A 27,808-nucleotide genomic window follows, 5' to 3' on the forward strand; every position below is an offset into this window, starting at 1 on the left:
GATCAGAAGCCGGCCAATGGGCTTCCCACTTGGTGCCACTGTTAATGGTAGAGGATGTGGAAGGAGAGAGACTAGAGATGTGATGAAGGGTCTATAGATCTGGAGAGGGGACAGATAAGAGGATATCCGTGAACACGTAGAGGAAGCACTGACATAGATGTCTGCAATGGAAAGTCCAGGGTTTGCACTCAAGATATCTTTTTTGTGCTTTTTCCTACTGGACTTCGTGAGAGACGGGGGATAGGTGATAGTGTAGCAGTTAGAAAAAATAGGAGAGGTACCGAGATCCATAAGGGTGGCAGAGGTTAGTTGAGTATGTAAGAAGAGTGGCTGCATAGCACAGTGCTGTCTAAACTCACCATGTGGCCTAGTAAAAGTAGTCACAAAGTCATAAATGCAAACCAGAAAGTAATAGAATTTCAACAGACAAGGGGTTCACAAATGAGAGAAGTAAACACACTGTCGGGGCGAAATTCTGCCGGGGTCGGCCGGGCCGTCCGCAGACCTCCGGGAAGGGAGGCCCCAACTCCTCCCGTATATCCCAAAAGAGATAGAGTATGAGACACACGCAAGAAGCAAGGTAACTCTGCTGTTTATTAGACAAAATGGCAGGGATGGGTCAAGGAGCGTACGCGTCCGTCCTGACACACACACAATCGTGGGGCTCGCAGGCCCTTTTTACCTTGGTATGACGCGCTACTTACGTCACTTGGAAAGTTTAGCAAAAAACCTATCTCCACTCTGGATTGGTTACTCAAGTGGTAGGGTTAGTATAACGCACATATAGAGAACGGCGTTAGTGGCTGAGGGTTAGTCAGGTGGTATACCTGGGTTGTCCCTTCAATTTGATACATGAAAATTGTTACATGAAGACCTCTGAGGATTGGTCAATGTGAATGACGTCAGTGATAAGAACCCCATATTCTAATTGGTCCACTCGCGAGCCTCCCAGTCTGGGACTATTGCTGTTCCCAGCTCGCGGTGCACCTGTCATTTGCAACAATGTTTTAATATGGGTAGGTGTAAACAATGTGAGGATTTATTCATATGTTGGGAGGTCGAATACTCCCACTGCTGCAGATGTCCAATGAGTCTTTTAATTGTATCTGCCTGTGTCTTGAAACGTGGGATTCAGGCGTCTCCTTTCTCCTGGGCTTGGCATCTTGTCAGGTTTGACTTTGTCACGTGAGGTGGGACCGTGTTTGAGGCAAAATTCAACACAATTAATATTGTTTTTCCTGCTGTGTGCCTGGTTTATCTTGCAGGTGCGACCTTGGCGTTGGCTTGCAGCGTGCGAGATTGCAACATCGTGCCCTTGGCGGTGTGCTTTCGCCGGGCTCATTTTGTAGGGTCAGCAACCCAGTTCTTGCTCATTCAATGTTCATGGAAACTTTTGCCTGCGGTCTACTTGGGCCTGGTGCATAGGTGGAACCGTTTGGTGCAGAGCGCTTTAGGTTACGGTATCATATTGCTTTATCCTCAGTATCGTGTCCCCGTCATATTCTTCATTATGGTACATGGCTTTTAGAAGAAGCGTGAGCAAGCCTTTTTTATATAAGTTCATGATGTGTCTTGCGTTACTGCATTTTGAGAGCCTATGTGGAAAATATTAAAGATGTACGTCCGTGAGTATGTCTGTCGCCTACGTCATAGCACTGAGTATATTCTTCATGTAGATTGGTGCGGGAGTGTCCGGTGTGTATATTTGCACAGGTGTGCTGACCGTTGGCTAGGTCGTCATGGCATCTCTAACGACGTGTAGGTTTAATCGAGCTGATCCGTGCCGCAGGTGTCGGCATGGACAAAGCGGGCTGCTGGGCAGGTAGATGGACACATCCGTATGTTCCTATACCAGGGTATTTGGTCGTCCGGTAGATAGGCAAACTCCTCTCGTGGCGGGTGTCTGGGCCGTGATCCTCTAGGCCAAGCGCGAGAGGGGAAGGGCGGGAGCCTGGTCTTCCATTCTCCCACTTCAACACCTACAATCATTTTTACAAATGCAGTGAGAGAAGATGTAGGTTAGTTGCGGCAAGGGAGGCAAAGGTCCAAGGCACAGTAAAGGTTGCAGAAGAGGATATTGGAAGATGTCAGCCATAACTCACTTACAGATCTGCAGGGAGCATGTATTTTCTAGGATGCAATAACATGGGGAAGCAATAATTAGTCTGGAGGCTGAGTCATAGTTTGAGAAGGGGTAGGGGGCCCTCCAGGTCCTCCGCAGCCTGGACTGGCACTGACAGGGGCCTCTTCACCTACTGGCAAGCCTGATTGTGCCTTTGAAGGAAGAGGGGACCAATCACAGCAGGGCTTTCCACCCCAAGGCAGGCACTTCAGTGCCTACAAATCCAGCAGCGGCCATGATGGAAAGGATGGTAGAATGAACACAGCAACGGTGCAAGGCGACAAGCATTTTTCTTTTAATTTAAAGTCTTGCAAAAAGAAAATATTATTTTTTCTGATATTTAGGCAAAAACGCATGTGCGCCCAGAGCGCCGGTGGTTAGGGCTACATAAAAGCACATCATGGCTTATCTTTCATCTGGGTGGTCAGGGGACGTATCCAAGCCTTGTGTTGAGGAGAGAGAAAATCTATGCTGGCAGGATGACTTCAGGAAAGAAGTTATGGCCATGTTAATCCTTATCGCCATTCCCACCCACATCATGCCCCTTCCTGCCCAACACACATCCTCCAAGGATCTCTTTTGAGATAGGTTTATAAAGCCTTATGATGAAACCTTGAGCTCGAAATGCTGGCCTATGGTTATTTTTAAAGCAGTCTTCTGAAAGTGAATGACTTAATTGGAGATGTAGAAGCGCTACTGATGTAATGTTCTTCCCCCCATGAAGGATTGAAGCCTCATGTGCCAGATCCAGCCGCTATCATCACCAAATGCTTCAGGAGCAGCATGGTGAGCAAAGCTTAGCCTTCTTGGGCTTTGCAGAATATTTTTTTATAAAAATTGAATTTTCGAGCAATGAGCGCTCAGCACCTTAAACATTTTGCAAAATGTGCTTTTTCATCTTCTCTGGTGCAGTGTAAGTGTGGTGCACCATTTATTAAGGTGCACAGCCCTGTTGTAGCCAGTTGGATATTTGTTTTAATATGGAGCAAATTCAATTCCAAGATGGCCACTGCCTCCTCGTGTAGGGGAGTTCTTGCTTTGCCTTGCCAGTCACATCTTTGATTGGGCAGCCACACTTACAAGGAGCCTATCATAGGAGCAGGCAGGCACATGCGGGCCCACTCACCAAGGCCCATCAGTAAGTCTGCTGTCTGGATATGTCTGGGCCTGGGGAGGGCTCTGAGGCCACACATCTCCTCCTTCACACCGCTCACGCTGCCCACCACCTTTATATCTTCCTGGGACTGTGCCCCAGCATGCAGCCAGCCACTCTCTGAACTTGATCCGCTTATTGAGCTTGAATCTCCCATTTTAAGTGTTCCTGTGAGTAATGCTTTGGACTACCTTTATGCCTAATCACTAATTCCTTTTCATTATCTTTCATGCATGTTCCTGTTCATACATTGCCTACATATTGTGTTTTTTATTTCTTTGTAATTCATCCATTGTATGCCTTAACATTGCATCAACCTAGATATGATTTATAACCTACACATTTATGTGCTTGTACAAATGTTGGACCTAGCTGTGCCTTAAAGTCATTTTCTGATATTTTCTTTGCCTTAATGCACCCCCTTTCTGTAAAGCGTTTGTGTGCTTTTTGGAAATTTGGAACTTAGGTGTGCTTTTATATCTCTGCAACCCCATTTGTTAACTGCATTTGTGTGATTTTAGGAAATTTTGAACTTAGGTGTGTTTTTAAATCTGTGCACCCGTTTTTGTACTACATTTGTGTGCTTTTTGGAATTTCAAAATTAGGTGTGTTCTACATCTGCACCCCCATTTTGTACTACATTTACTCTCTGCCTATTTTGAATTTTGGTGGCCTTACATCTGTGTGCCTTCCACCTTTTTCGGTTGCTAAACCGCTTGGTGAGTTTGTGTTTGTGCAGTGCAGTCTCCCTTTCTATCCTCCAACCTTACCTCTTTCTCTACCCTCACCTCTTTCTCTACCTCGATGGAACTCTCCATCTCCCCTCTCTATTCTAACTGCTAAGCTTTCACCTAACCTCCCTCTCTCACAAAGTCTGGAAGCAAAATGTTTTAAAAAGACCTCCTGGCCACTAACCCATCAAACGACACCTACATCAGCACAACTTCCACACAGATTGTTACTGATATCCTCTATTCTGTCCCCTCTCCAGATCTTTGAACTCCTCATCTGATTCCCACTCTCTCTCCTTTCAGGTCCTCACCTATTAATTGTGGCACTAGATGTGAATTACTCTTGGCGGGCTTCTTATCATCCAGGTGTATCATTAATGTCTATCGCAATTGCACTATCATGGCTCAGGGTCCTCAACCCAACCTCCTCGTTCTTGACCGGCGTCTGCCACCCCTCATCAATTTCCTTCCTATGCCTGTTACTCCTCCTTCCTCTCTCTCTACCCCTCCTCCGACAGGTGTACCATGCACCTGTACACATCCTCGAAAAAACTTGCAGAGACCGGCTTCATATAGTCACACTTACTGCTCGCTCTGCTATCAAAATCTCTGCTGATATGACTCCTTCTGGAAGACCTTGACCTTGGCGTCCTTGCCCTTACCAAGATGTGGTTCAATGCCAGCTCAGTCACTGATTTTGACTCCCTTCTCCCTGAAGGCTACAAGATCACCTCTGGGCCGTGCCTTAACCATGCTTGCGGTGGCATTGCCTTGATCTTCCTTGAGTGGGTCTCTTCTTCCCTCATACCCACCCAGTCCCACTCTTCCTTTGATAGCCTCGTCTGCAAGCTAAGCATCTCTCCTACTTCCTCCCTGACCATTGCAACTATCTACAGGCCACCTGGCTCTCCTGGTTCCTCTGAGAATGGTCCAATTTCTCTTTCTCTCTCCTGACATCTACCTCTAAACTCCTCCTCCTGGGTGACATCAACATCCTCCTTGACCCCTAAATCACGGCGTCCGCTCTCTTCTGTGACCTCTGCACCTCTCTCATCCACTCCATTGTCCCCTCTGGTCCTACCCACTTGGCTGGGCACACTCCCAATGCCCTCATCCATACTGATCTCCTGGTCAAACTACTCCCTCCTCTCCTCTCACCTGGGTCCTCTCTGTCTTCTGACCGCTCCTCCCCCAGCTCTGCCAACCTTGTTTGCTGACATCCACCTGATGAAACAAGCGTTAGTTGCTGCCTTTGCTTCCACATTCACCCACCGTCTCGTCCCACTGCAGACTCTCAGCAACCTCCATCTCGCCATCACTAACACTTTCGACATTCTTGCCTCAGTCATGAAGATCTGTCTGAAACATGCCACCATGCGTAACACTTGGTACGATCCTGATCTACTAGCACTGAAACGCAAATGCAGAGCTGCTGAACGGAAGTGGCAGACCTCGAGCTCATCTTCTGACAATCTGGCCTGTCGTAATATTGTCTCTCCATTCATTCCAAGAAGAGGGCCCACATCCAGGCTCGTGTCTCTGGAGCATCCAATAACACAGCTAAACTATTTAAAATCTGAAAGGAACTAGTCAATCCTTCTGCTGTCTCCACCTCACCTCATCCCTCCCAGGCCCTCTGCACTGTACAAGCCACCCAATTCACTGCAAAAACTCAGGACATTCTGAGTACTCTTTCTTCCTCCACTTCCCCCTCCCCCTTCCAATCCCCCTGCCACCCCTGGCCTCTCACTCTCCCCCATCCACTCTCTCCTACTTCTCTACTATCACATCAGATGAGGTCACTAGAGTTGTCCGATCTATGAAGGCTCCTCCAAACAGGTCTCTTCCTGTTCTTCCAGAACTAATTAAGGACAATGTTGGCTTCCTTGCCCCGGCATGTGCTGAATTCTGCATCACTCTCTTGCCGACAGGTAAATCCCCTCTTCCCTCAAGCACTCCCTTGTGCATTCCCTCCTGAAAAAAGCATTTTTCCGACTGCTCGGGTCTAGCTCACAACCGCCCCATCTCTATCACTCCCTTCCTTGGGAAACTTCTGGAGAAGTTGCTCTTCCCCCAAGTAACCCAGCATACTGAGGTTGGTGATTGCCTTCATAATCATCAATCTGGATTTTGATGTAGCCAGCGGCATGGAAACTGCTCTCCTGACCACCTGTGAAGAACTGCTCGCAACTCTTGTCTCTAACTCACCCGCCGTTCTCATTCTACTCGTTCTCTCCTCTGCTTTCGATACGGTAAACCACTTCAACCTCATAAAATGGATCCATGATGCCCTTGGTATCTCGGAGCAGGCACTGGACTGGCTGACATCCTTCCTCTCTGACCGTCCCTCCCAAGTTATCCTGGGTTCTTTCTCCTCTCACACCTCTATCTCCACTTGTGGCATCCTCCAGGGGTCTAACATTTCACCCTGACTCTTTAACATCTATCTTGCCCGCTTGCTAACCTTATCCCCACTTTCTCTCCACATTTCCAATTGTATGCAGACAGCACCCAACTCTTCTTCAAACTTCCCTCTGAATCTCTTCTTACTTCCTCTACCATTCCTGACTGCCTTTCTGCTATCCTGTCCTGATGTGCATCTAATGTGCTCTGTCTCACTGCCAGCAAGACTGAGATCCTTCCTATTGGGACTCCTATTCCTTCTTTCTTCCCTTCATTCTAGCAACCCTCCCCCCCTTCATCTGAAGCCAAAAACCTTGGAATCATCTTTGACTCCTCTCTCTGTTTTCTTCCTTGGACCTTGCCAAGAAGGCCCACTTGCCACTCCACCTCCTCGGCGGTATCCCACCTTTCCTCACTTTTCCCCAGAAACTCAATGACTCTAGAGATCTGGCACTCTCTAGGCTGCCTCCTCCAGCTAATCCAGAATAGGGATGCAAGACTTATCCTTGGCCTCAAGCCCAGGGATGGTATCTCTCCAGCCCTAAAATCTCTCCACTGGCTCCTGGTTGCTGCAAGGATAAAACTCCAATCCCTCAGCATCATCCATAAGGCTGTCTGGGGCTGGGGAACACGATATATGCAATTAGCTCTCACCAAATGCTCACCCACCAGATCTCTCTGATCTTCCGGCTCCAACTCTCTGCATGTCAAGCACTTCTCTAAGCAGTGAGCAGGCAGCCAATCTCTTTCCTCGGCTGACTACCTCCTCTGGAACAGCCTCCCCTTTCCTCTCTGTCTTCAGCCTGATCTTCTCAAATTCTACAAGCTCCTCAAGACTTTACTCTTCTCCTCCTCCTTCCCTCTCCCGTGCTAAACCCCACAGTCGCTGACATTGGTGGCCTGGGCCCTTATGTGTCCTTATGGGTCCTGGCCTTCCGTCCAATCACCTTCAGCCTCCTCCCTCCCCATGCACTTACGTTTGGGTTACCACTGGGCTGTGCTGTCCCACAAGCCTGGACTTATTGTACGGGCATGTGATCACTCTTTACCAAGTGGTCTCTGTAAGGCACTTACATGCTGCCTTGTAACTGACTCCCGACTCTGTGGAACCTCTCGCACTTACCCGCCCATTCCCTTTTCCCTTCTCTCTCTCTGCACTTGCACGTTCCGCATGTTCGCAAGGTCTAGTCGGACTGCCTCTGTCTTTTTCATCAATGTTATTTTATTTGTCATTTGCTCCCTTGTTCCCTCCCTCTTGCTCTGTGGGCGCTTTGAAACACAATTTCTTGATGCATAAGCGCCTTACAAATACACAATGAATAAATAAATACATACATAAATAAATAAATAGTTCCTAACCATGTCTGCCTTCAGCCACTCAATTCATAAGTACTATGAGAGTCCATCACTGAGGTCCTGTTAAAAACATGCATTGACAAAGCCATCAGTATAGGTATTAAGCATGTTTCAGGTACTGCTATTATGCACTCTCTCTTGCCCTGGTTCTCTCACCATTTTGCAACTGCTACCAACAGTGGTCCTTTCTGACCATTAGGGCAGTTCCTGGCAAATGCCTTTCCCATGCCTACTCAAAAACCACGGTGGTTTAGTAAAAGATCGTAAACTATGCCGGGGAGGAATTGACATTCTGCAAGGCCCTGCCTATTTAAAATTCTGGAGTATTGTCGGACGATACTTCTCTGGAATAGAGGCTAAAGTGTTAAACACCTTTCCATTAGAGTCACAGCTCACAGTTAAACAATAGCAGTTTGGTTACCTGAGGCTGTTTTTGTAGTTCAGTGCCTCGATGCTAATTTGCGAGATTGGCGCTTTATAAGAACGTCTACCATATCATGCCATTATGGGAAGTGTCAAGCTTATTTTGATTCTTCTGCTCTCCCCAATCCTCTTCCCGTTTGCCCTGCATCATGGGAAGAGGATTTGCCCAGTCCTGACTCCTCCCCCATTTACATAGACTGGAGAGGGAAATGTGGAAAGCAATCTACCCCCTCTGTCATCTGAACCTAACATTGAGCGCCTGTAGCACTTGCCAGGGGTGTGTCCAGGAAGTGGCCAGGGGTGGCACGTGCTACTGCTGGCATCTGATTGGCCACCCAAGGTACCACCCCAATATCCTAAGCTAGTGTGTGTGCGTGCGTGCGCGTGCGCGTGCGCGTGCACTCGTACTTCATGCCATCCCTGCATAAGTCAAGGCCCCACTTGGACCACCCAAGTTAAAAAGAGACGGGTCACGCCAGAGGCACCCAAGCCAAATGATGAGCTTGGAGGGTGTAATGCTCTCTTGAGGGCACCAAAAGCATGATGTAGAACGACGAACAACATACATATGTTCCTCTTATCCCCTGGAATTATTTATTTCTCTAGTAGCATGAAATCATTTTCCAACTTTTGTACCGTTGTTGATATTTGTTTGTGCAGCGCTTTGGCGAAAGCGCTTTATAAATGAATAAAATCCAAACACAAATAATAGCCATGCCCGTCTGGGCTTTCTTAATACATATTCCTAGCAGCTGCTTTCAAGATGCATTAAGCGCCATTATGCAGATCTCATCCGTAAAGCAGTTTTCTGACTCAATAGGTTGGCACACAGCATGCGGCATCTAAAGGTCTGTTTCATTGCACCTGTGCCAGGAATGAAACGGGCATCAGCAGGTGTGTGAATCTGGCTTAGGGCCAGCTGGCTGTAGCTATGAGTCGAGCACTTCCCAGCTGGCCAAGAGGGCGATAGTTTACAGTACACTGGCACACCTTTCTCAGCAATGATTGTTTGCCAAACCTGCAGCAGTGCCCTCCTGCTTACTTGATTGTTTTGGGCCAGTAATATAAACTACCCGACTTAGAATGACAGCGGGCAGAGGACGATGAAGATGTCTTTGCTGAGAGTGTTCTTTAATGTTCAGAATGTATGAAGCCCCAGTGTGCCCCAGTTACCCATGCACAAACATGTTTCCCTTGACAATAACTTGGAACTAGGAGAAGGTTCTTGCTGTAGACACTGCTTTGTTCCCATCTATCAACTTTCTTGGAGGTCATTTCGACCATGACAGGGCGCGTGGCAGAGCCATATTGTTGCTTGATAACCAAGCAAGCTTTTTACATCTTGCAATTCTAATCAGACTGGTGTATGGTGCTGAGTGCACTCTTCTGTTGCTATGAAAGCTTGAAGATGCCCAGTGCTGGCAAATCCATTAGGTCTGTCTTTATTGTTGTATAATTGTGTGAAAATTGCTAAATGCTTGGATTGACGAGTAGGTGAATATGGTTGTACTGGTAGGTGGTTCAATGTAGGAGCGTAGTGAACCCATAGGCCCTTTAAAACGAGGTAGCACTGTATGGATGGATGGGGATGCAGATCTTACTCTTGCACCATTAATCAGACCGACTCAGGAAGTTGGCAAAACTGTAGCTGTTTTATTAACAATTATCTAAAACAGGGAGTACAACGGGAATCAAAGGACGCTGCACAAGCATTCTCACAATGCATTTCATAAAAAACAAACCTTTGTAGCAAAAACTTGCCATCACTGACCTCATACTACGTGGCAAAATAAGAAAACATGCAGGGTTTGTGATAGGCTTAAGGGGAACATCTAAGTATACTTTCTATGGGGTATGGGATCGCGATTGGGTCTCTAAGGTCAGGTGAGCAGCTATGCCCACCCCTAGTGCAAGTCATCTTCCGTGTCTTGAAAATACACAATATTTCATTGGCTTTCAAACTATAGGGCTCTTTACTATGTGGCCCTCTACAATTGGCACGCTTGTACTCTTCTGGAATATTCCACTCACTAGCAGTACGCAAGCTGGTGCCCCAGGTGCTGGAGGGTTGGACTTAACCATGCCTCCCCACCCAATTAGCCCAACATCCATCATCATTCCGGCTGTCTACCATTCAATTAGTCCTTTGAACTCGGCCTTGCAAAGGATCAATGTGCATGAGAATAAAAGGGAGTGTGAGCATGGCTTATCTTCTGGTCTCGGTGTAGCTTGCCCAAAGTCTATTTTCATCTGACCATGTGAAAGAAGACCACGTTTTGAGCTCCTTCTTCGCATTTAACACTATTAAATTAATAAAACCTGGTGCTTCTATTGTTTTTCCATTACACCTCAACAGGAGCCCGTCTTGCTTCTCACGTTCATTGCATCGCCTCGAATACATAACAGTTTCTTGGCTGCCCCGACTCTTGACACTGGGCCAGACAAGACTTCTCAAATCTTCCTTCGCCATCAGATGTTTTCTTCAACTGTGCCACACTTTCAGCCCTTATATTCACGGGATCCAAATTTGCTAAAATGCGTCGTGGAACCTCCAGATTCTATACACATTTGGCGATGCCACCTGTAGTCAATTCACTACGTATAGCCAGCCTTATGATTACTAAGTCTACTTGCATTACAGCATCTGAAGAATTATAAAACGGCTTTGCATTTTCTTCAGTGCTCTCCGCACGTGCAATCTTCATTTTGCTCATGAAACACTGCTCAATTCTTCACTTCACCATCAGATTCTATAGGGTCTATGTACTCTCTTCATTGGCATCTCTTCTGGGTGTGTCATTTCTGCTACATGTGATGTCACCAGTCTCCTCTTTTATTCATCTTCACACTTCTTCCGGAAATTTCCTTCAAAAGACTGTAATTTCTCTGCGGGTACATCATATAGGTTTTTCTCAATGGATACCTTGTTTCAAGGACTCTTTGCGGTAAAGGGACCATCCCTGGCGTTGCGCATGTTGCAATTTTCGGTTGACAACATATAGACAAAATGGGGGAGTGACTTCCGGTAGAGACACTTGGATCCTCCTCTACTGTGCAAAGTGGGTTTATGGATGAATTTTTGGGCGAACATGGCTGTACGGGTGGTTGGATGGAGCAATCCAAGGTCTTGTGCAGACACATGTATGTAGGGATCTGTGCAGCTTGAATGTATCGGTCACTGTCCCGCATCTGTCCTCATGTTGGAGTCCCTCAATGGTAAAGCAGGGGGTTACTGGGAGGTGCACACATCCAAATAAAATATGGTTGAGGTTCAGTAAAAGAACGTTAAATAGTCTCCCCCTGCGGCACCATATCACATGTCTGAATTCTCCACATGCAGCGTGTGGCACAGAACAGTATATGAAGAGGTGGTAGACATGTGAGGGCTGTGCGCTTAGAAACAGAGGGAGCGCGAGTAGGCCTGCAACAGGTCATGCAGTAGAATGCAAGATATGTGCAATATGGATGTTGATGCTCTCTGCCTGCCACTGGTAGATTAAGTGAGAGAGAAGAGCAAAGTGATGCAAGTCGGGCAAATGTTGGCCATCAAGTTACTGACACCACGCCCATCGTGAGCGGTGAAGAGTACTTAATCCTATCCCACGCTTCTTGAGTCATGTGAAATGTAGAACCACACATTGAGGGACAGGTTGTGAGACTCTGGTTAGAGAATGGTGAAAAATACCTAAGAAATGTGTGCACCATGTGTCCAAGGTATTCACAGGGGAGCAGCCCTTGAGGCTATCATGCATGTCTAAGGAGATAGGGACTTCCCAATGAAAGGGAGAAACCTATTGGGCAGCCTTTTAGTACTGGGAGAAATGTTCATTGAAATCCATCCATAGATGCCCTTCCGTAAAAGTTTTATGGATGCGAGACTAACACATTTACATTGAAAGCTACACTGAGGGAGCCAACCAGGCAAAGCCTGCAACTTCCTTGGAATGCATTGATGGACGAATTAAAATGATGGTGGAGAAGTCCTTGAAGTTGAGGAACTCCAGGGTTCCACAAACAAGTTTCAAAAGTGTGCAGCTTGCAACATTGCGGGGCATGACCTCAGGCTGCATGCAGCTTATGTGAGGGTGTTTGGCACCTGTGCCCTGAATTGACCTCACGTTCACTCTCTCAGATACATTTGGACCTTCCAGGTGAATCGGTGAAGAGGCGTGCCACACCGGTCCTATTTCCATGCCTATTTAGAGTGGCCAATAGGAAGAACACCTGTGCATCTGTTGATCTGCCAGTCGCATGTCGCTTCTGGAAGCTTTGATGGTGGAGATGGGATAGGGTTCCCCAAAGATAGGCAGCTTCTGATAAGGCATCCTATGGTTATATCGAAGCGAGGTTTTGGGCTCAATGCATATTCTATATGAGGCAGAGGAGGTCTCCCCCTGGCCCTAACCTCTGTCCTACTCTTCTACAGCTGAGGATAACAGAACATAGAGAGTGATAAAAAAAAAAAAAAAAAACTTGATGTCATGAAATTGAGCATTGGGGATATATGGTAAGTGCTGTTTTGGATTTATTGTATGAGTTTCTTCTGTGTTCCTCTTAATAGCAAATCAAACATATAATTGAACACATACACTATTCTGATGCTCATGTTGTTATGCTTGCTGAAATTTGCAAACAACCGAACTTCCTATTATTATTGTCTCAAAATGCCATGAGTTACCCTGGAATTTGGTAATCTGTTGTCTGAATGTATGATGCATTGTGCAATAAATTGCAGGGAAATACCAGTTGCTCTGGCAGATATGGCTACAAATGAAGCATTACCTTCAACGATAGGTTTGTGTTGCGATGGAAGTACTCTGAGGCTACTTTTTTAAGACCATGGCGAATGGACAGTGGTGAGCACACACATGTGTGCTTCCATGCATTCTGTCCTCTACATACATTGTTCATTCATGTTGGTGTACATGTAACATGGAAACGCAGGATGATCTTTGTTTCTGTTTTTAATTGGAAAAAGTTTCCAAGAAAATATGTAAGTGCCCCCCCCCCACATATTCCTGCATGGCGGGAGGCATTTACATGGATTCCTATGGAATCATCCATCTTTGAGTTGGTGCACAAAGTTGTCTATCCCAACGGTAGTTTCAAAATCTGATCTTTGTGGAGATGCTCCTGTATTTCTCAGGTGGGAGGATCTGGAGGGTAGTGTGAGGGGGGGGTGCGTTCACACATTTTGATCGGGATCCGTGCTCTGTCTGAAAAATACATGCGCATTTCTCAGAGTGTGTATAACCTTACCTTGCTCTTGTCCATGCTCAGGTGACGGGTTCCACCGAAGGGCCACAGCGGGGCAAGGCTGATGCTTGGTGCCAAGATATTGCCCCAACCCTCTAGTGGAATACCACCCGAGGTACCATTAGGCACTCAGTGCAGTTCCCCACCAGAGTGGGGGCAAATGCAGCGTCCCCAACGAATTGGACTGCCTCTGACTTCGGGCTGCAATCAGTTCCTTCCTGTACCTAGAGCCTAGGCCAGATAACACTGGTAAACCGTCCGACCCATACTTAATCCCCACCCTATCCTCTCCGTGATACCTGAAGGGCCCTCCCCTCGGTGCCATGAGGGAGCTGCAAGCTCACTGGGAGATTTCTTGCTGCTCCTCATGGATCCTACAATGCTTTCACCCATCCACCCACAAGACCCACTTAGCCGGTGTCCACCCAGTGGTGAAAGTAGAGCACTTTCACCATTGTCACAAGGCCTGCTGTTTCATTCCCAGCATTTCACAGCAATGGTCAATGCCTCCCTTATCCCTGAAGATGGAGGCTTTCACAGGGGTTGCCGTCCCGTGCCCTTGGCTTCATCTCATCCCCAAAGCTCTGTAGGCCTTCAGCACATGCTGCAGACCTCCTCGTGGGTCCGCAATGTGGCAGGTGTATGCTTTAAAGGATAGTTCCGGGACTTTTTTTTTATTGTCCCTACGGGTCGGCCATGTGTTTGTAAGCATAAATCGGTAGATCGTAGGAAACTTTCCTATGGACCTTACCCGACTTTTCGCCCATTATCGCACTCGAAATCAGCCTCCATTTTGTGATAATCCTATCATTCCGCCGCATCGACCTGGCTCACCTGCCTTTGCGGCACTAAATCAAATCCCCCGCCCCTGAGCCTGACATCAGCAGACGCGTACTGCCCATTTCAAGCACGTCTCGTGTCAACAATCGCTGCGCCTCAGCTATTGACGTGTTGCCATGGAAATGGCAGGACGCCTCTTTCCCCAATAAGTATAAACAGACCGTTTCACAACACACAGCAGCAGATTTTCGATTCCATTCCTCTCTCTGTGTTACTTTGAGTATTCTGTGACTCGTTTCAGTGCTCTGGTCAGCTACCTTCGCCGCTTGTAGCCCGTGTGAACACCTGTACCATCTCTGTAAATTATTTTACTATCTTTACCGCACAATGGCCACAATAATGCCGTATATGTACGAGCCCGAGTACACCGAGGAAGAACTACTGGAAAGTCAAGCACGCGAAAACGATGGGGATTCGGACGGCAGTTGGGAGGACCAGTCAACGGATGAAGAGCCTGGACCATGTCGCATGGACGGCGTCTCCACCTGGTGCACGTGCAATCGGTGCGAGCTAATGCCAACTGAGGAGGAGAACTGCTGCTGCCGTGAAAATTCCGGGTGCTTGGCCTACATTTCGGAAAGCGAGCAAAGTCTGCAGGAAGGCGAGCAAAGTCCGCAATGCATCACCGAGCTGCCAGAGTTCAGGGAAGCCTGCCTCTCACGGACCGTGTTGAGGATGATGATGGTGCTTATGCACGAACTTTGCGGCACTGTTCGTCCGCGTAATCCGAGTAACGAGTAAGTATACTCTGTTTGTGATGTCAGTGATGCCACCACTATTTCATGGTCGTCTCCCACATATAAAATTACATTTACATATCATTCGAACGCATGTAAATTTGTTCCATATAGTGCATTTTCTAGATATAATTTTTTTCTAAGAAAAATGACATGTGTTACCTGAATCGACATTGATAAGAAAGTTTGGTCAGTTTAATACAGTTTGCATCTTTTTTTTTCACAGGTGGTACAGGCTGGTGGCCTATCGTTGCTTCACTTGGTGGCTTCACGGGAGGCTCGGACACCGCGTTCGGAGAGTAATACCTGCCTGTGCGGTACTTGCCATTAGACAACATTTCCCCAGTGACAGTGGACAATACCGCGGATTTTCCCTCGATGTGCTGCAACCTCAACTTTACAATGTGTAATGTTTATTATTTATGTTTAATTAAAATCTAAAATAAAGCCCAACATATATTTTAACAATGGTTGTTTTGATTTTTTAAATGAATCTAGTGTATATTCTCCTGGGAGGGTGAGGTATTTATAAACTCACCCCCCTGCATTCCATGTAGTAGATCCTGCAGCCATCCTCTTACATTCAGTTAGATGGCCTCTCCTTGGTGAGGCCCTGCGGCAAACGGGTCTTGTCTGCACGACCACCGCCCCGATCCACCCCCCCGCCCTATCAAAGGCAGTTCGCACCGGGGTACTTGTGCTGGCAAGTGGAGCTGTCAGGGAGCGATAAAGGCCAAGAGGTGCCAAAGACCATGTACACTTCAAAGTGGTCTATAGAGCATGGGTTGTTGTTCCCATGTCTACCTCCAGACCCCGTGTCTCCTGCCAAGCATCCCCCCTCACGCTGGACGGCCCCCTGCAATCCACATAAGTGTGTCTCCATTCACGAGTCTTCCTGTGTCTTGTCTGCACGACCACCGCCCCGATCCACCCCCCGCCCTATCAAAGGCAGTTCGCACCGGGGTACTTGTGCTGGCAAGTGGAGCTGTCAGGGAGCGATAAAGGCCAAGAGGTGCCAAAGACCATGTACACTTCAAAGTGGTCTATAGAGCATGGGTTGTTGTTCCCATGTCTACCTCCAGACCCCGTGTCTCCTGCCAAGCATCCCCCCTCACGCTGGACGGCCCCCTGCAATCCACATAAGTGTGTCTCCATTCACGAGTCTTCCTGTGTCTTGTCTGCACGACCACCGCCCCGATCCACCCCCCGCCCTATCAAAGGCAGTTCGCACCGGGGTACTTGTGCTGGCAAGTGGAGCTGTCAGGGAGCGATAAAGGCCAAGAGGTGCCAAAGACCATGTACACTTCAAAGTGGTCTATAGAGCATGGGTTGTTGTTCCCATGTCTACCTCCAGACCCCGTGTCTCCTGCCAAGCATCCCCCCTCACGCTGGACGGCCCCCTGCAATCCACATAAGTGTGTCTCCATTCACGAGTCTTCCTGTGTCTTGTCTGCACGACCACCGCCCCGATCCACCCCCCGCCCTATCAAAGGCAGTTCGCACCGGGGTACTTGTGCTGGCAAGTGGAGCTGTCAGGGAGCGATAAAGGCCAAGAGGTGCCAAAGACCATGTACACTTCAAAGTGGTCTATAGAGCATGGGTTGTTGTTCCCATGTCTACCTCCAGACCCCGTGTCTCCTGCCAAGCATCCCCCCTCACGCTGGACGGCCCCCTGCAATCCACATAAGTGTGTCTCCATTCACGAGTCTTCCTGTGTCTTGTCTGCACGACCACCGCCCCGATCCACCCCCCCGCCCTATCAAAGGCAGTTCGCACCGGGGTACTTGTGCTGGCAAGTGGAGCTGTCAGGGAGCGATAAAGGCCAAGAGGTGCCAAAGACCATGTACACTTCAAAGTGGTCTATAGAGCATGGGTTGTTGTTCCCATGTCTACCTCCAGACCCCGTGTCTCCTGCCAAGCATCCCCCCTCACGCTGGACGGCCCCCTGCAGACCGCATAATGCCACGACATATACACGTCATTCATTCACAAACACACCCCTGTTTCGAATTCTTTATAACCCACTTCATATTTCTAATGAGAACTTCTTTGCGCTTTGCTAGTCAACCCGTGAAGGTGCTGGTTATCTGCTCTTCGTCTCTGTGAACTTCCGTGACCACTTTGAGCAAACTCGTCAGTTTGCAACCTGTGAACTGCTCCCTGTTCTACGACAAGAAACTACTCTGATCCCTGCATCTAACTGTTTGTTCGTCAAGGTAAGTCCATGTACCATAATCATTTTGCGTCCAATTTTTTAATTTATATCTATTTGCTAGTAGTCATCAAATTGCATCCATGTTTTCTTTTCGTTCACGACAGTACATGCAAGGAACTAGTCACATGTTCTGAGTTTAGTCAAATTACTTTTTCTATTTTTTGAAAGTTATTGAAATACTTATCCGCATGTGAATAACATGTATAGTTCCAAGAACCAAAACGGACCTTGCATTGAACCTTTTATGTGTCATTTAATGTTTTAACACATTGGTATTCATAGAGAATTGTTGATCTTTACTTTTCAGAACTTTCCATAATGCCTGCCTGTTCCATTGGCGGTTGCCCTTCGAAGACCCATAACAAATCTGAAGGTACTATAATGCATGTTTTCCCTAAGACAATAGATCAGATAAGAGAATGGGTCCGATATTGCGGGTATCCAGCCTCTGAGATAGAAAGTAGAGTCCTAGAAGTCTTTGCGGACAAGAGGGGTGATCGATACTGCATCTGCAGCAGGCACTTTAGCCCAGACATGTACTCCACATCATTGCTAATAAGGACGAAAACACCGCGAGCGAGGCGAAAATTGCTCTCAACCGCTATTCCCACTCTATTCGTCCACATCCCTCCACTGGTGAGTCAAGTTTACGTATTTATCTCTCGGCATTGCGGTAGTGTGTAGCATTAGCTAACAATAATTTCCCCATTTATGTATCCACTCAATATGAAGGCTGAAGATTCTCCATCCGTGTCGTTATTGCAGTCATCAGCCACTTCAAGCGCCTATCGGGTAATCTTACTTAGCTATTCTGACACTGACTTGTTTTAGGCATGTAAATCAATAGTTTTAATTGATCGTGTAATTATTTTACCTAATGGTACACCACAGTACTCGTCCTCTAGTCTTTGTTTTCAGTTATAATTATTGTTATCCAAAATAATGCAAGTACTGTCTTTCAGGGAGATGCTGAGGAGTCCAACGCATTGACGACAACCGTAGATGTCACTCAGATGCTCGAGGTACGTTTCCGGACAGTTCCATCGATGGAGATCATCAGATCTTGCATTCTTGTAGCGTGATTGTTACACACAATGTTTCTTTCGTTTTTAGCCATTGGTATGTCCTTCTGTCGTCGCCCTCCTATGTGTCTTCTTTTTTCAATATTGTGTTCATTACTAATGAAAGTCCTATGTTTCAGGGAGTCGATGGAGCATTAGTCCAAGAGGAAGGGGTAGCATGCAGTTACGGGTCGGCGCAACAGCTTGCAGAAGTGTGCACCGCAGTTACAGCGTCCCTTGATGTTCTTATGCATTTCGAGGTATGGATACTGACAGATCAATCATGCGAGATCAAATGACGTGATTACATCCGCTATACTTCCTTCTTTATTAACGCAAGTACTATGTTTCAGGGAGCTGACGGAGCTTCTTCAACAAGAACATCACCCCTAGTAGTTGATGCAGATCTCTGGGTGGTGACACTTCCAACGATGGAGCAAATCGAATCATATTTGGATATCCATTATTTATTTTAGACAACTGATCATTTGTGCAGGTCTATTTAGATGAGCCGTTGACGCCTGCAGAAAGTTTATGTTCTTTTAAACAAAATAGAAAACCATACTAATGCAATTACTGTGTTTCAGGGAGTTCCTGAAGCGTCATCTTCAATAATATCATCAATGGAAGTCTATGCGGAGCCCGAGGTATGGATCTTGACAGTTCAATCTAACTAGATCAACAATGCGTGAACTATTGTCGTTTGAATGTTCTACACAATGCGTTCATTCGTGTTTTGCTATTGAGATGTACGTATGGGTATTGGTCCCCAAGTACATTTTGTGTTTTCAATATTATTATACATACTAATGAAAGTTCTATGTTTCAGCGAGTCGATGGAGCCTCAGTGAGTGATGGATGTGCTTATCATGAAAGTATAGTCGTTGCAGCGCGAGAGGAAGTGGAGACATGCACACACGAGTCGGAGCAACAGCGTCCAGATGTTGAAGTTCGAGGAAAGAAAGTTTCAAAGAAAAGAAAGCAAAAGAAGGTTAGTGTCCTGTTCACTATATTATGTTGTCTTTCACTGTCAATAGTTCAATACTGTAAGTTGTGTTTAAACTGAACATCCCTTTTCTAATCTGTCCTCTAGTTGCGAGTGGGTGTAAGAACTAGATCTACACAGACAGTGAAGCGAACGAGAGATGTTGCTTGTCAAACCTTTTGGCAGGGACTTGAGACTGGAGATGCATCGTGCCAATGGGAAGAATATGAAGTGATTGACAACGGAGCTATACCACCACCAGCCATTGATAGTGAATGTCCTCCTGGTAGTTTGGATGCAGTCGTAGATCAATTCACAGAATCCACACCCGCAAAAAATAAGAGCACGCGAAAGTTGAAGACATTGTTTTTTTCTCCCATCTCCGGACAAGGAACAGATGTTGCAATGGAAGAGAATGAAGTGGACGACAATGAAACACCATCAATATCACTCAGCATAGCGGAAGACGATATCAGAGATTGTACCTTTCATGCGAGTGACATGTCCTCAACGTTACAGGCCGAACCAGCTGGGATGCAGAGTGACAGTATAAGGAAAGAGGCCAAATTCATTGTATTCGATAGCTGTTTGATGGATATTATTATGATGATGAAATGTGGGCATTGGGTTGGTGGGGAAGTATGTGGGGAGCCATTGATTAATGTGACTCGTGCAATTCGAGGCACTAACCTTAAAATACATGCCACCTGTACACAATATCATCCGTTCGCATGGTCTGCACAACCCATGCTGGGGCAACTGCCAGCAGGCAATCTACTTTGTGCAGCGGCCGCACTTTTTAGTGGTTCAAGTTTTAAAAAGTTACAGTATTTCTTTCAGTTTGTGGGAATCCATTTCATTGCGAAAAGTCAGTTCTACAAATACCAAACCGATTATCTATTTCCAGCCATCAGCGAAGCTTGGAGAATGGAAAAAATGTCAATGGAAAGTACATTCGCGGGCAAACGCTTCAGGCTAGCCGGTGATGGACAATGCGACAGTCCAGGATTTTCAGCCAAGTACTGCACCTACCACTTTCAGGACATGGAAAGTAAGAAAATTGTGAGTTCGGTGGTCGTGCAGGTGTCACAAAGTACATCCTCAGTGGCCATGGAGAAAGTTGGCTTTGTAGCATCATTGCAAGAACTACAATCGCGGGGAATGGTGATCGACCTGATAGCCACGGACAGACACGTTTCAATTGCCAAGACAATGAGAGAACAGTACAAAAATATAAATCACCAATTTGACGTATGGCATCTTGCAAAAACAATCAATAAAAAATTGTCGGCTGCAGGAAAAAAAAAAGATATGCAAGGTATTTCACAGTGGTCCAAGTCAATCAGCAACCATCTTTGGTGGAGCTCAAAAACATGTGAAGGGTCGTTGGAAATTCTACTGGAAAAATGGCGGTCAGTAATGTTGCACTGTAGCAACGTACATCAATGGTCGACAAATGAGCATTTCCACAAATGTGAACATGGCCATTTGTCCACAGAGGAGGCACGGAAGAAGAAGTGGTTGATTCCTTCATCACCCACTCACAAGGCCATTGAAAAGATTGTATTTGATAAAACTATAACAAGAGATTTGAGGGGACTCACGGAATTCTGCCACACAGGAGATTTGGAGGTGTTCCACAATATGTGCCTAAAGTACAGGCCCAAAAGATTGCATTTTGGCATGGAAGGCATGATAAATCGGACTCTTCTAGCGGTCTTGGCACATAACCATAATGTTGGCCGTCAACAAAGTAGGACGACCGGAACTTTAGGGACGCTTCGCTACAATAAGGCCTTCACTAAAAGAAGTAAACAATGGGTGATCAAACCAGTGTTTGAGGATATGCAATATGAGTTTATTGAGAGACTTATCGTAGATGTCCTCGATAGGCACATACATGGAGTGGTGAACGAACCTATGCAGGGGACAACTGCATTGCCACCCAACATTGCCTCTGTTCCATGTCCACCTAAAGCAGAGCTCATTGAGAAATACACATCACGGTTTAAATGATTGTAATTCGATTGTCTGTTCTCTCGAGTCTCCTCATGTTGCAGGCCCATTGCAATTAAACCAAACAGTAATATAAATCATTTTTACAAAAATTATAGAATGTTTCCGTATTACAAACACATGGCCGACCCATAGGGACAATAAAAAAAAAGGCACGCAGACAAGATGCCCTTACACTAACTGGAGCTAACTAGAAATGTGTGCTCGCTCAAAGTGAAGGTCAGCTGCTTTGATGTTTTGCTCGGGTGGCGGAAAGGCCCACGACCCAATATAAGGTTCTATTGTGATTTGACCTTGACAGGCCGGGACCATCCTGAAAGACTAAGAAAAGATAATGAATAAAATTTCAGAAACAAAACGATGAGCCACGTTCATTAGAAGAAGTAACGTTGGCAAAGAAGGAGTGGTGTTTCGGGTCTGCCCTACACAGAGACACAATGGAAAATGCAAATATAATGTAAGTAACTTTTGATGAGTTTATACCGCAATTTCATTACTATACAGTGGCTTTAAAGACGGGTTCAGTTGTACTTGTTCGTTCTATGTGGCATAGTGTTTTCTACCGCGCACTATCTGGAGGAGAACCATCTTCTTTTACTGAAGCACCTCAAAACCTTCCTCTTTGCTTCTGCTTTCTCTCTCCCTCTCCCCTGCTACAACTGGTCCACTGTCTGCGACCTCGGTCCTGGGCCCTTCCACTCTCCACCTGCACTGCCTCCCTGTCAACCCCTGCACTGGGGGACTGTCTCAGTATCCTACAGCCCCCCCTTCCCAGCACTTGTTCTGCACTTACCTTGCACTTGCCACCAGCTGGCCCTATTTATTTATTATTTTATGCTACTTACCTTGTACTCCACTCCCCCCCCTCCATGCCTCGCCACGCCTTTAAACACTTGTGTACACCCAGTAGCGCTGTCCTCGCTATGAAATGAATAATAAGGATCTGATGGTGAGACTAATTTCATTTTTTATGTTTTTAGGTACATCATTCACTACTGTCTGTGTCACGAGTACCAGACACCGGCGGACGGCTTCTACAGCCGCCAGTTGCTTCTCCGCGTGAACAACGTTACCACCCTGACCATTTTATGGGACGATCGCCAAGTACAAGTATGCCCTTACGCGGTACTAACGGTTAGATGCAACATACCTACCGTTGTGGTGGCCTAGTGCCTCGTTGTTGGAACAGCCGTGCGATTATCAGTGCGACAGAAGAGCTTATTTTTATCGTAAACCAACACCCTGTGTACTGCACACGAACATCGCTTCCCTCAAGACGAACTAATTTGGATCGAGAGCAAAGAAAAATGCAAATCGCTGAATATTCTCTAAACATTTGATGTCCAATAAACGTACTTTGCCAAATGTACAATCTTGCCGTTTGCTTTTAAACCACGGTTTCACATTCCGAATTGTGGTGCTGTATTGTGAGATGCTCTAAGACCCTGTGTACAGCAAAGGACCATCGCGTTCCTCAATACGAACTTTTTGGAACATGAGCAAATAAAAATGCAAATCGCTGAATATTCTCTAAACATTTGATGTCCAATAAACGTACTTTGCCAAATGTACAATCTTGCCGTTTGCTTTTAAACCACGGTTTCACATTCCGAATTGTGGTGCTGTATTGTGAGATGCTCTAAGACCCTGTGTACAGCAAAGGACCATCGCGTTCCTCAATACGAACTTTTTGGAACATGAGCAAATAAAAATGCAAATCGCTGAATATTCTCTAAACATTTGATGTCAAATAAATGTACTTTACCACATTTACAATCTTGCGGTTTGATTTCAAAGTACAGTTTCATATTCCGAATTGTGGTGCGCTGTATTGTGAGCTGATCTGTGTTGATTTCCGGGGTCTGTGTGGAGTCGCGTAGAAGACGCCTGGGCGCGTTTGCCTACGCAGCACAGTCACGTCACGGATAGAGGCGGGGAATATGAATGTTTTGATAAAGTCTGTTTCAGGGGCGGGGGATTTGATTTAGTGCCGCAAAGGCAGGTGAGCCAGGTCGATGCGGCGGAATGATAGGATTATCACAAAATGGAGGCTGATTTCGAGTGCGATAATGGGCGAAAAGTCGGGTAAGGTCCATAGGAAAGTTTCCTACGATCTACCGATTTATGCTTACAAACACATGGCCGACCCGTAGGGACAATAAAAAAAAAGTCCCGGAACTATCCTTTAACCACTGTTATATAGCCCCTAAATACCAATGTTGTAATGTTCCTCTCCCGCCAATGGCATGCACCACTTTGCTGCACTATGCAATTGTGTCCTTAATATTGTGCCTGTTGAGTGTGTTTCCCACCGGTACACATTACACACCTCTTTTCTTTGCTCATCCTCCCGTTTTGCATTTCCCTGCTCTCCTATTTGCTACCAGTCCCTGCACTATGATCAGTGTGTAGGCATTCTTCTCATTTGCCCCATATTTCCCTGCCTGCTGTTCAACATTCCCTCGCCTCTACTGCCCGAGCTATCAGCTGCTCAATGCACTCCCCTTCTTTTCCCACTGCCCATCAGCTGCCAGCATTCTACATCCGTGCCCCCGCCCCCCCCACAACCCCGTACCTCAGCATGTCCTTGTGCTTTGCTTGGGCTGCTCCTCCGGCCCACCCCATAATCTTTTCTTGCTGTGTTCTCATGACTTTGAGTCATGTTTCCATGTATTTTTCAAATGTTAATTCCAAACTGTCATTCCTTTATTGTAATGGGATTTTCCCAACATTTAAAAAAACGGGCGCGTTATAAATAACCTGCACTGCCACAATTCAATGAAACGAGCGCCTAGAAACGTACCTTATGTGCGCTGAAAATAAATGAAAATAAAATAAAAAAATAATGCCATTATAGCCTGCTTTCTCCTGGACTGTAAAGTGTGTTATCATCCTGACACCCTTGGTAAGCACCCGTAAATCATTTAATAACACCCATTGCAGACAGAAAACGAGGACTGGAACGCCTCATAATCAGCCTGGATTAGAGGTTATTCAAAAATGTTGGTGATGACATTTTAGGAATATACCATTACATTTTCTTGGCTCGATCGCAGACCACATTAAAGTTCAAACAAACAATGTGTACAGGTTTGTTTTGCTGACTCTGATACCTAATATTGCTCAAAAAAAGGTTTTGCTCTAAAACGAGAAGTGCCCCACTAGTGGAGGAACTTTGAGGACAATGGGGGAGCATGACATCTAAATCAAAGTGGTTGCTGTCAAATGGGTGGGACAAAATGGTGTGCCACAAAAGTTGGGGGGGACAAACACCCTTGCCCCCCTAACCCCCCTTAGAATTACGCCCATGTACCCCCACACTACTCCATTAGGAGCTTGTCATTTGTATTCTTGCAACAGCGCTCCCCTAAACCCAGATTTAGGGAATGATAGTCTCATTCAATTTCAATTCAAATACAATTATTCAAAAACATAACATTCAATTTCAGGAAATTGATTACTTTTATCATGAGGCGTGGTCTGAAAAAAGAGCAAAGGTAGTGCCACCATTTTGAGCAGACTATCTGCCTTCCAAAATTACAATGGCACCTTCTGCCTGGCCATTATTCAGCAAAGATTTGACATTTGAGCTGCACGAGTCATTATTTCTATTAAAATAAATAATTAAGCATTAAGCAACAATGGGAGTCGAGATATGTCTGCATTTATGAGAAGTATGTCTGCTTGAATGTCATTAATTCCAAAAACATGAGAAAAGCAGCTCCATGTATGCAATGCCGCTCTTGGAGCAGCCTCAGTCTGCAACGTTTGGGCTTCCAGGTGTTTTAAACTACAACTCCCATCATCCTTACCCAGCATTGCCAATGGTGAGGGGTCATGAGGAGATGTGTTCCAAAAAATCTGGAGATCCATAGGTTGCACACCAAGGCAGGTATCAAAAATAGCATAATGTTTTCAACCAATAACTTGGATGAAGGAGCACAGGCAGTTCGAATGATTGAGACTTTACACTCAATCATTTGAACTTCGGGGCTACTTCATACAGGCTTTCTAATGACCTAGCAAACTGTGAAGGAAAGCTCATACTTAACAATACCATACAATGACACACCAGTTCAGCAAGTCAAAATGTTTCTCAGTGATTAATAACAGTATTGCTGCAGTTATTTCTAGGGTTCCAGCAACCTCAATAAACAGAAAGTGTTCATTAGCCGGGTGCTGCCAGCGGAGTAGAAATCCTGATTGATCAGTGAATCCACATTGATAAGCATAGCAAACAAGCTTTTTCAAATTAAAGATTTTGTGCACACTTCTAAATTTAACACGGTATGCCTTGGAGAATCTCCTTCCAGCATTGGTCCAATAGTGGCCCATACGTAATCAGTTGTTAGGAAAAAGTTAAGTATGTCTGTAGGGCTTGACTATTCCGTACCTGCTGTTGTTTGGAGGCTGTAACAGTGCGACCACCGGTACCACAGTCATGAGCGGTAACTGCAGAGCTGGTGTGCACTCTGAGCCACTACTGCCTCCATAAAAAGCTTGTTCTCCCCACTGAAGCAGCTCTTGACTGTTCTGTACTTGTTGTTAACAACCATAAGTGGTAACCTCTGGCCGGTATGCCCATTGAGCCGCAACCTCTGACATAAAAAGTTCCTTCTCTGCGCTGAAGCGGCACATTACTGTTCCGCACCTGTAGTCAATTGCAGGATGTAACAGTTTGAGATCTGGTCCCACAACCATGAGCGGTCACTGCTGGGCCTCTCTGACCTTTGAGCCAGCCCCTCCTCCATAAAAAGCTCCTTCACTGTGCTGAAGCGGCGTTTAACTGTTCTGTACCTCCTGTTAATTGAAGGCTGTAACAGTGTGACTACTGGTCGCACAACCATGAGTGGTAACTGCCGGGCTGGTGTGCCCTTTGGGCCGTTGCCTCCTCCATAAAAATGTCCTTCTCTGCGCTAAAGCAGTCTTCAGCGGCAAAACAGCGATGCTCACGATGCTCACGATGCGCACAAAGTGTATCGTTGTCACGCCGTCGTCCGGCAGAATGACAGTAAAGGAACACATTATGAAGTGGGTAGACGCTGATCAGCACCACAAGAACACTGAATTTCCTACACCTGACCCCAAGACTGTCCTCATAACTGGGGTAAGACACCATATAGATTAAATGTCTGATTTGAACAAATCTAGATACGAACAACGGAGTCCACGCAACGGCATCCACGCAACGGCATCCACGCAATGGCCGGCACGCAACGGAATGCACGCACTTGTACCTTGAAAACTTATCAATATGCTGTCACCTCCACTGTGACTGCTATAACAAAGCCACAGCTGGCTTTCTACCATTCAATCACAAACTTCTTCTCTCACAAAGAAGAAAAGGAGCTGGGATCAGTCTCTTTATTGGAATCCCAACTCTCTTGCTCACTTTCTGGCTTGGGCACAAAGACGGTAGGTGAAGTCGCCCAGGCTATCCTGCAAAATAAAACATGCAATATCCCCACAGGCACCGCCATCCAAATGAGTGAAATGGAGAGAGATGACTATTGTTGCAATGTGTGTGATGATATCAAAGAGGTTCAGCCCATTCACTTAGAGGAACTTGCTAATAATAAGCAGAATTTCAACACTGAGGTTCAGAAAGACATACATTACATCAGCAGCGACCTAATGGACAAAGGACTCCTGTGCAATCCCACAACTACCCAAATGTAACTCTGCCAACATGGAAGAAGAGGTGGTCAGCTTCACTGTCAACACTACGACTCCTGACTGCCCCTCCCCACAAATAACCACAAATAACCACACAATGCAAGATTCATCGAACACACAATTTGACACCCTAGTACAATTTGACACCCTATTACGTCTTTTAAGTAATTTGGTCAATCAATGTGAAATGATAAACCAAACAACAGAGATGCATAGCAGACTGTTGAATTTCACTATAACACAGCTTAACCCTCTTCGACCCAAAAACGAATGTGGCATACCACATCCAATTGAGATTCAAGAGGTCATACTATAATGATGATAATTCATAAGAACGGAAGAAACCACATTGTCCCACCTCTCACCACTACTCTGGGATGCATCTCTCGTGCAATCCCGAGCTCAAAGGGTGTGAGGGTAAAAGGATAAAAACATCCAAATCACACGTAGTGACAGACTTAACTATAACTGCACACACTGCAATCACTGATTCCTAGTGAACTGCCTATACCTACCTGATTATAAATGACCCACTAATGTTTGTTTGAACTCTATATCTGGCCTTGTCTGCCAAATTTGACTCTAGGGGATCCATTGCGGTTAAACTGTTCTTAGATAAGTATACTGTTACCTATTTGAGACCCTTTGGTCGCCTGCCACTGCATTTTGCTACCTATTTGAGACCCTTTGGTTGCCTGCCACTGCATTTTGCTACCTATTTGAGACCCTTTGGTCGCCAGCCACTGCATTTTGCTACCTATTTGAGACCCTTTGGTTGCCTGCCACTGCATTTTGCTACCTATTTGAGACCCTTTGGTCGCCTGCCACTGCATT

Source organism: Ambystoma mexicanum, chromosome 3p (assembly GCF_040938575.1).
Source record: "Ambystoma mexicanum isolate Mex_15411 chromosome 3p, UKY_AmexF1_1, whole genome shotgun sequence".
NCBI lineage: Eukaryota > Metazoa > Chordata > Amphibia > Caudata > Ambystomatidae > Ambystoma > Ambystoma mexicanum.